Raw genomic sequence first — 9,961 nt, forward strand, 5'->3', positions numbered from 1 at the left:
CATTCTGTCATATACCTGAACCCGAGTCACCCATTTCTGTTCGTGGCTTTGCCCTCCTTCTGGTTCCCCAGACTTCAAGTGGAGGGGTCCTCCTTGACTCCCTGTCTTCTTTGGCCCATCCCACTCACGCACTTGGTGTTCAGGTCCTTATGAACCGTAACACACCTGAACTCATTCTTTGCTTTTTATTACCACCTTCATTGGGCTAGCCCAGCGGCACTCTAATGGTTTCACTTCTGTTTGTCTCTCATGCATTATCATACATGTCCTTAGAAAATTCTGTGACGCCACAGCTCTGGCTGTGTACTCCCTTGCTTAGATAACTTCAGCGCCTCATCCCAGACTTCCAGTAAGGTCCACCCTGACATGTTCCCACTTCCTTCAGTGCATTTTCCTCTAATCGCTTCATGTGCACTGTTTAGCTCAATTAACATGATTCTTCTTGTCGAAGTTTTCATATCTTAGTGTGTTGTTTTTTTTTTTCTTCTTACATCTTTCTGGATCACTCTTTGCTTCATTATCCACACGTTAAAATCTGACCTATCATTCAAGTTCAAAGATCACCTCCTCTGGTCCTTATCAACACTGTTCCTATTTTATGTTCTATGTACATGTCTTATACACTGTGCTAAACTATAAGCTCAGGGAATGGAAAGACAGGCTTTAATATACACTTAACCCAGTGCCTTGGACCTAGCAGACTCTCAATACATACCTTTTATTCAAAATTAGTACCTGTTTAAAATGAAAAATCATCAATTACTTATTTGATTATTTCTCCCTCTCTCTACTGATTGTGAACTTCTTTTTTTTTACAATCTGTATATTTTGGGCAGGCAGCTCTCTCCCTCCCCCACCCCCCAAAAAACCCCTGCAGATCATTGTGTCTTCTGATTCCAATTATCACAATAAAGCAAATTAAGGAAGTCTCTCTCAGTTAAAGCATGTTACTGTCCTGAGACACTGCATGCATAATGTTTATTAAATCTTCTTGGGAAATTTTGTGTCTATGTCACAACACACAGGCCATCTAAGGGATTAGCCTCCAGCACATTTGCTGAATTGTGTGTGCTTAGTGATAGGCAGAATATTCTTGGAGATAACCTGTTAACCATCTTAGGGTTGGGTGCCGGTGCTCCTTCACCGATACGGAGGACAGGGAAAGTGTCTTTGTGCCCCAGGTTTGGAAGAACCCCTTGGAGCTGGGCCAGGGTTCTGCTCCTCTGTGCTCAAGGCAGGTAGTTTCAGGTGCTAGCTATAAGCTTCCCAAAGAAGATGTTCTCGCATGTGGACATTTACTGAGAACCCCTAGACTGCTCAGCGTTCTCCAAGGTAACATTAAACCTATTGTGGTAGTTTCAGAGGCATCGAATACTATGTATTCATGATACAGAGATTCAAAGAGTGGCTCTTCTGAACTTAGCATATTGTATATTACTTAATGCCCAGAATGGGTGGATTTTAAAGCAATGCATACTGGTGTTGTAGATCATTTTATGTCCTCTATTTTTTTGTATTCACCTGAACTTTCTTGCTAAAATAAATATTTCTTATGAAGCTAATATATATCTGTATAAGGAATTAATGGAATTCATTAAAGGAAACCCCAAATTGAATAAGATGACATTCTTTATGTTGCTTCTTCAAAGATAATGCTTCAAGCATGGAATGACATTAGAAAGGCCAAGAGTAAAAGAGTAAAATTATTTTAAAGTGCGTACTGTTTATAGAGAAAAGGCTCAGGTTACCAGAGGCAAAGGAGAGGTGACTTGGGATGATTTTATTTTGCATTAACTTTCACAACAAAATTTTTTACGTTATGTTCATCTTACTGCTTTAAAGAGACTTGCCGTTTAGGGGAAACACACACTGCTCTAGGTGTCCTAACAGGTTTTCCTTTAGGCAAGGTGACTAACCTCCAGGGCGCCTCTGTGAGCAGACCTCAGCTCCCTCACTTGGGTGTCTGAAGCCAGGTGCAAGTCTGAGCGGCTAGGATGCGGACTGAAGAAGAGCGGCGGCCTCTCTCTCACTGAGTGCTCGTGACGTGCCAAGCCCTGAGCTGAGCACTTCCTGTACATCACACTTGATCTTCCCTGAAACTTTGAATGGCAGGAGCTCCAACAACCTGCTCTAGTCCATTCAACTGGCAAGTGCCAGAGACAAGATTTGAATAACTACACTGTGCTGTAAGCACGGTGGGGGGAGAGCTGACTTGAAGGATCAGAGGGTTTTTTTTTTTAATTAAAAAGGGCGCCCCTTGTCTTTTTTCACTAAAAAAAAAAAAAAAAAAGAATAAGTTATCCAGGAAAACCTGTATTTATTGAGGAGTTGAAGAGAATTAATATATGCATGAGACTCAATAGCAGAAAATATACTAGACTAGGATTCAGGACGCCTGATATCTCTTCCCGAATCTGGCATTAACAAGTGTTGGTATTTGGGGAAAGCTAAGTCTCTCCTCCATGCCTCAGCCTCCTCAGTTTTGTAAAATTGAAATAATTTTGCCCTGTTGAACAAAATGAGGCAGTGTATACAAAATAGAAAAGGTTGGAAGTGTAAAGCAGTAAAGAGGTAAATATTTGAACACACATTCCCTCTTCATCCACCCTCTAATTCCTATCCAATTCCTTGTGACTCCTTTCAGGAGAGAATGGAGCATTTGCATGGGGGACCAAGGTGGGTAGTATGAATATCTGAAAAACTGGCTCTGATTTTACCTGTGTATCTGGTGCATTAATCTCAGTGGGGCGGGAGTTTCTGGAGCGCTTTAAGTTTGGATCACAGTAATGTGATGCAATTAGATGTCCAGTGACAATCTTTTGAAAGGAATAATTTAACTTTGCTAAAATAAGGCCTGGAAATAATGAAAACATCAGGAGGAAGGGAACCGGGAGTGATGACGTCACTGCATTGCACCCATTCATGCAATTTCTCTATTTTTCTTTGCTCTTCATGGATAAAGTGTGTGTAATACAGGCAGACCTCAGATGACGTGTAAAATCTCCTTAACAAGTTCCTGCTAGAGAGCGGATGCTTCTGTCCCCCCCTCCCAAATTCGTGGGATGAAACCTAATCCCCAGTGTGATGGTATCTGGAGGTGAGCCTCTGTGTATTAGGAAGCAGGCCCTTACCGAATGCCTAATTTCCTGGTGCCTTGATCTTGGACTTCCCAGCCTGCAGAACTGTGAGAAGTAAGCTCCTGCTGTTCACAAACCACCCAGTCTATGGTAATCTGTTAGAGCAGGCCAAATTGACTAAGACAGTTCAGCAATCACCCTAAAGTTTTCATGTGGACTGGGTTTTATATAATAACAATAATATAAATCATATTTCTCAGCTACCATAGCTAGAGATAAAGCTAATCTCAATCAAATATCGCACTGAATTGACCAGTGACATGTGAAGATCAGCCCTAATAGGGGAGAGGGGAATGTAATGGCCCATACCATTCCCAACTTTTTCTTCCTTAGGGTTTGTATTCTTCTCTGAGGGCTGCTGTATCAAATTACCACAATGGTTTAAAACAACAGAAATACATTCTTTCTTTGGTTCTGGAGGCTAGATGTCCGATCTCAAGCTTCTTCCAGTGCTCTGGGGGGACAGACCCTTCCTTGTCTCCACCGGACTCTGGTAGGCGCACACACATTTGGCCTCGGGCAATATGCCTTCTTTCTCGGCCTCTGTCTATGTGTTGGCTTCTTTTCTGTGTCTCTACTTGACCTTCTCCTCTGCATGTATCTCTGTCCACATCTCCCTCTTCTTATCATGGCACCAGTCATACTGTATTAAGGCCCATCCTAATGACCTTGTTTCAATCTGATTGAATCTATAAAACCCCATTTCCCAGTAAGGTCACATTCACAGGTAAAGGGGTTAGGATCCCAACATAGCTATTGTGGGGACACAGCTCAGCCCATGACAGAACTTTCTGGAAGTTTTTTGGTTTACTTCCAAATATGGGGGTATGGGAGAGTTTAAGAAAGTTAACGAAAGAAGATATGAAGGGACTTCAAGGTAAAACTACCTTTTGGGCAGACAGAAATAAATATTTCTTACGTACCACTTAGCTTGACTCATTCTCTCCTTCCTGGCCTACATGGAGTCCAGAGACAAAGTTTGCAGAGCACAGCTGGAGGCAGAGAATTTGCTATGAACGTACCTCCAAAACAGTTGAGGAAAGGGGCTAAGAGAATGAGACTGAGTGTCTGGTAGATCTGGGGACCAACGCTGCCGTTACTTAGATGTGTGACTTTGGCCAACCTAACCAACTTGTCCGAGTACACCTTTTCTCATCTAGTGAGGAGGTAGTTAACAATGTGTACCTGTGGGGTATTTTTATAAGGATTACTTGAGACAAAGTATGTAAAATGCATGTAATAGTGCAATAATTCAAGCCCTAAACATGTTGCATATAATTATTTCTCTGGACCCTCTAGTAGGATATGGATTTCACCTTCTGTGTGTTGTAATTCGTTAAAACACAAATTCAACTGTTTAATAATTTTTAAAGTATTGTAGAATATAAACATGACTGTTAGAATTCATGGGATCATAATTTTTATAAGAAAATCTGTTGAAAAGTCTATTTTATTCGATGTGAATTCAGAAAGTAAATGGGATAAACAACACTTAAAGCTGTTTTTTTTTTTCTTTTTCTTTTTCTTTAGTAATACTTAAATCAACAGTAGCAAACAAAAGTAATTTATCATGGGACGAGTATTTCTCTAGAGGTATCGTGTCAGTTTCTTGTTCCCTGTAATTTTGAGAAACAGTGTTATGGTTTTTTTCAATTTCCACTTTCTTGGGCTACATTATATGAATGACAAATACCATTTCATTGTGATCTTTATTCTGTCAGATAAGAAAGACAAGCTTTGCAAAGTTCTTTTGAAATAAATTATTTCCAGAAGAAGAACATAAGTGAATTTTAAAATTATAAATTATTACCCCTATTGAAAAGGCTAATTTAGTCTAAAACATAAAATTATATTCATTCATGATGTTTCAAAAGGTACTTATTAAAAAAGATACATTCTGACTGTATTTTGTCCTGAGGAAAAATTAAATTTGTCAGAAGAGGGATATGCTTTTGTAGATAAATAATTAATAAAGAGAAAAGCTTTGCGCATCTATCAGGGGCTATAGAGAGGAATTTTAGGATGCAGAAAAATCTAGCAACTCCTATTACCTAATTCTGTCTGAGCACATTAAGATGTCATTGGTATTCCCTGCATTCTCTGAAGCCAAAATTGCTTTGAGCTGAAAGATACAGTCGTCTTTCCCAGAGCGATGTGTTCTACCAATTTTCTTCTTGTTTTTGCATCTCTTCACTTGGAATACAGAGCTATTCATGACACAAAGAAAAGAGAAAATTCATCTGCTTTTAGGAAAAATCCTTTAGATAGTTAGTAATTCCATTTTTCATGGCAAATAGGTTATATTCTTGATTCAAAAAATACATACTTCTTTATTCTCATTTGAGAAAAAAAGTTTCTTGTCATTTGCTTTGATTTCTTGACTTAGGGATTATGGAAAGATTTTTTTTCCTCCTGAAAATCACCGATTTTCCTTTGCCAAAAAAATCTTAGGTGACACCACATTACCTTTTTTGAAAGGATATTATTAGGAACACACGAAGCTCAAAACTAAATAGTGTGCTTAGGGTCCTGTGACCCTCTGGGTTCAGAGGTGAACAGGTTCTTCCCGTTCTTTTTCCCAGAATCTCATTTTCATGATCAATAGTCTGTGCTCCATGAAGGCAGGGAGCACGCCTATCTCGTTTACTAGCACAGTGCTCACACAAATTTGAATCTTAAAAAAGTATAATTTACATCTGTTCTCTATTTAAGGGCAAGAATGCCTGAGCAAAGCTAAATTATCTTTAAAAATCATTTTTGTAAGTAACTTTATTTGGAGCCATGTAGGAATAACAGAATATTGGATTACTTAGTTACCTACAGTGTACCTGACTTTTAAATTCATTCTTTCTTCTTTTGGGGGGGGGCTCCCCTTCTTTTTTTCTTCCCTTCTCCCTTACCCTCCGTCCCCTCCTTCATCCTTCCTCCCATCCCCAACTCTAGAAAAGATTCTATGGACTGAAAAAAGCCCCGGGCTGAAAGGACTGGACTGCCTTGATTGACTGACGTGGGGTAGATGGGGAAAGGGGTTAGTAGACTCTGTGTATCTGGGCAGCAGAGGCTGCAGCCCAACCTGTGGTTTTAATGACCAGCACGCAGGGCAAAAAGCATTTGCACAGTGTTTGTTTTCCTGTCTTGCACTTAAAAATAAGCTCTATGGGAGTAGCATGGAAAACGTTTGCTGTTTTTCCCTTTTTTTTTAAATTGCTTTTGTTTAAAATTTGATCTCCTTAACTACTGTAAACATAGCCTATTTTTGTGCTTTAAGATACTGAGTGGAAAACTCCATTGTGTGTTGCAGGACTGTTTTGGAAATATTTGGTCAAATGTGTGTTAATTTGGCTGTAATGGCACTTAAAGCAAAGAAACAAACAAAGCTGTGAAAATGACCTTGGAGCATTATCTTTAGTTACTTGAAGAGTTTCTAGTTTTTTTAAAATACAGTTTATGTTAAAAATAATTATTATTAATTTAGAGGAGACAATGTCTGAGAAAACAGTTTCTTTTGGTTTTTCTTTTTGTGGTCATTGTGAGTGATTGCTTTTTTTCCTCTCATTAGTTTCACATTCTTCCTTTGTTCTAAAACTTAGTCTGACATGGCCGCGGACGACTGGAGAAGTCCTGCTGCAACGACAACGGCGGTCACCGCGTTGGCCGCCCGGGTGCGGCTGGGCGTGGGGGGCGTTAGGGCCGTCCAAGCCCGAGGCTCCAGCTCCGAGCGGGTACGCCGGCAGTAGTGCCCGCAGCCCCGGCCCCAGACGCGGATTCCAGCTCCCGTTCGCACCCTGACCGGCGTTCTCTCCTCTGCCCGCAGTCAGACTCCGGCGCGGCCTCGATCCGGGAGGCAGGTGCGGCCTTGGGAAAGAGAGAGCAAGCTGAAGAGGAACGATACTTCCGAGCACGCGCTAAAGAACAACTGGCAACCTTGAAGAAACACCATGAAGAGGAAATCACCCATCATATAAAGGAAATGGAACGTCTGCAGAAAGAAATTGAGCGGCACAAGAAGAAGATCAAACAAACATCTAAAACATGATGATGATGATTAAACATACACACTTCCCACAGCATAGCTACATATCATTGCCCGCTGCTATGGAAGCAGAGTTGTGGTTTTATTAATATCTTATCTGTGTACTGCCAACAGATTATAATAAATTGTCATCAGTGGGAAAAAAAAAAAAAAACTCAGTCTGACATCTAGCTTTGACAATCATGGTATGTTTTATTTTCCTGAGGGGAGAATATCTTATAATGCTGTTTAGTTTTGTACTATTGGTGGGCTGGTGAATTTTTAAACTGTGTGCTAACTGCAATAAATTATATGAACTGAAAAAAATAGAATATTCAATTACTGACACCAACCGAGCAATAGTTGAGTATAGGGCCAGTAAGTAAAGGACTGCGCCTGTTTTCCACGTGTAAGAAGTGGGGAAAAAGACCATTTTAGACTCCTGAAGGGCTCAGGTTGTTATACTACGTAATAGCAGTCAAATTCACTAATTGCCCCTCACTTGATGAAATTGGACAGAGGACATACATTCCATTGGAGGGCCAATGACCTATGAAGGATAGTAAATTCTTGAACAACTCTGTACAAGGCCCTGTAGATAGAATGAAGAAATACATTATGGAACATTGACATAAGTCTTTTGTATATTCTCCAATTTCCTCTTCCATTAAGCCCTTCCTAACCTGAGAAATGCCAACACAACTCTGTGCCACAGAATAATATTTGTCAAGAAAAGGTGTGACTCAAACAATGAATCATGGAACACTACATCGAAAACTAATGATGTAATGTATGGTGATTAACATAACATAAAAAAAATAAAAATAATAAGTTAAAAAAAAAAAAGCTGTGACTGTCCAGGTGTTTTGATTGAAAAGACTTAGGTCACAGTTCCTGTGCCTCATTAGGCTGTTACCATTAATATTCATGGAGACAGGAATCAACATTTTTTTTTAAGAATTTTTTTTTTAAATTTATTTGACACAGAGAGACAGACAGCTAGAGAGGGAACACAAGCAGGGGGAGTGGGAGAGGGAGAAGCAGGCTCCTGGCTGAGCAGGGAGCCAGATGTGGGGCTCGATCCCAGCACCCTGGGATCATGACTTGAGCAGAAGGCAGACTCTTAACGACTGAGCCACCCAGGCACCCCTTAATATTTTTTTTCTTTCCCAGTAAAGCTTGTTTCAGAGTTGAGAGTTGGAGAACACAGAACTGGGCTGAATGAATAGCAAATATCATCAATGTAATATACACATAAGTCATTAATTTACCTTCCAGGTGGATTTTCCCTTCAGTTTTAGACACTTGTAGAAATCAAGCATTATCTCCATCATGTGACTGCTACCAGAAGGTAAGGGGTAAAAACCACCACGACTTTCAGTACACAGGATTATATTACGTGACTAACAGTAAGTGTGCTTAACTTTTAATATGAGTTTCTGTTTAAAAAATAAACCCACTGGAGAATATTTTTTTTTTATAGCTCCCTCTTTTCTATTGAAGCTCCTAAACTGAAAGCTTGTTGTGGATGGAAAAATTTTCATCTGGGCAACATGATATGACACAAGTCTTGCCCAGAGGCTGGATGTTTTTATGTGTCTGTGTTCTCCAAGTCTGCCATTTTAATGGTGGTAACCATATCTAATAGAAAGTCTAAAACCTGCTGTGGATATCTTCATGATTATCTTCTTTTCTAAAAAGTTGTGAAAGAAAGGCACTTGGGCAGTTTCCAGAGTCTAATGTTTTAGGGAATGATCTTCCAGGTAGCAGTCTTGAATTTCCTTTTCTTTGTCACACAAGGGAACTGAAGCAATGGAATTTTCCAGTTTCAATAGTAGATTGGTTTGTTGAATCTTTGAAGGCTATTTTCTACCTTGGAAAATGAAGACACATTAAAAGGCTCAAGCTCTTAGAGTTAATCCTGTATCTCTGGACTATTAGAACCTTTGAGAAAGTCACTTGAGGGGGTTACCATTGAGGTTGCTAACACTGATGGACAGCTCCTTCTCCAGCTCTATTGAATAACATTGGCTCCATCCAAGGGCATTCTTCTGCCTCCAAGAATTGCTTGTTAGGTTAGAAATGACTTTAGAAATCATATCATTTAGTGGAAGAGGCAGCACAGCTAAGGGAAGTGAAATGACTTCTCTCAGGTTACAAAAACTAGAAAGTAGAGCAAAGACTGAAACTCAGACATCCTGACCAGTTATGTGGGTTCTTCTCATATTTGTCGTAGATGGTAGGATCTAGACCCATCTTTACTTCATTTTAATGAGATTGTTTTTCTGTGCTTCATTTGTAATCATTCCATGAGCATAGTTCAGTCAAGTTTATGGTGACTCCTTGTAAATATTGATTAGTCAGTGGCTAGTTCAAAATGTCCATAAGGGTGGGAATGAGAACTAGAAAGTCAAAAACACAAAAAAGTCACAGGGCCTCTTGTCAAAGTCAATTAAGGATGGTAAGGTGACAAGGTTTATAAGGGCTTACACTTATGTGTCAAATGCTGTGTTTTGAGTTTGGGCATTTTAATTTGACTAAATATCGACAAATGGTACTCTGCTGTGTCGTACCAATTTACACTCCAACAAGGTAATCTTTATTGTGTGCTCATTATGTGTTCAAATTGTACTAATTATTTTTGTACACATCAACTCCAGTTTTAACAGTCTTACAGGTTTGGGTACCATTATTATTCTCATTTTAAGTATAAGAAGATGAGGCACAGAAATTAAGGAACTTGTTCAAGGTCCCTCAACTAGTAAACGATAGAGCTGAGATTTGAAGCCAGGCAGTTTGATTCTGGATTGCA

The 9,961-nt window shown here is 39.7% G+C and overlaps 1 pseudogene; it reads left to right on the top strand.

The window, feature by feature from the left end:
- The first annotated feature begins 6,733 nt into the window (after window positions 1–6,733).
- LOC113913750 lies at window positions 6,734–7,350 on the top strand (annotated as a pseudogene).
- The last annotated feature ends 2,611 nt before the right edge of the window (window positions 7,351–9,961 follow it).

The sequence above is a fragment of the Zalophus californianus genome, chromosome 11 (genome assembly GCF_009762305.2).
Source record: "Zalophus californianus isolate mZalCal1 chromosome 11, mZalCal1.pri.v2, whole genome shotgun sequence".
Classification (NCBI taxonomy): Eukaryota; Metazoa; Chordata; class Mammalia; order Carnivora; family Otariidae; genus Zalophus; species Zalophus californianus.